Source organism: Chiloscyllium punctatum, chromosome 21 (assembly GCF_047496795.1).
Source record: "Chiloscyllium punctatum isolate Juve2018m chromosome 21, sChiPun1.3, whole genome shotgun sequence".
In the NCBI taxonomy this organism is placed as follows: Eukaryota; Metazoa; Chordata; class Chondrichthyes; order Orectolobiformes; family Hemiscylliidae; genus Chiloscyllium; species Chiloscyllium punctatum.
This window is the reverse complement of record NC_092759.1, coordinates 22341991-22342422: the sequence shown is the minus strand read 5'-3', so window position 1 is coordinate 22342422 and position 432 is coordinate 22341991.

Genomic DNA, 432 nt, shown 5'->3' with positions numbered 1-432 from the left:
GGAGGGTAAACCCAGGTGCGAGCACAGAGACATTGGGTCGAACAGCTTCCTCCCGCTCTGCTGGTGGGGGGGGGGGTGGGGGCAGCTGTTATCCCCCAGCCCGCATCCCAGCCTCGGGTCAGGGGGGTGTAGGGGGTAGGGGGTAGGGGGTAGGGGGTAGGGGGTAGGGGGTAGGGGTAGGGGCAGTTGGGTGGGGGAAATCAGATCTGACACTGAAAATTTCCCCCTCTCTCCGTGACCCCTCTCTCTCTCTGTGACCCCCCTCTGTTACCCCCTCTCTCTGTGACCCCCCTCTGTTACCCCCTCTCTCCGTGACCCCCTCTCCCTGTGACCCCCCTCTCTGTGACACCCCTCTCTCTCTGTGATCCCTCTCTCTGTGACCCCCCCTTTCTGTGACCCCTCTCTCCATGACCCCCCTCTCTCTCTGACCCT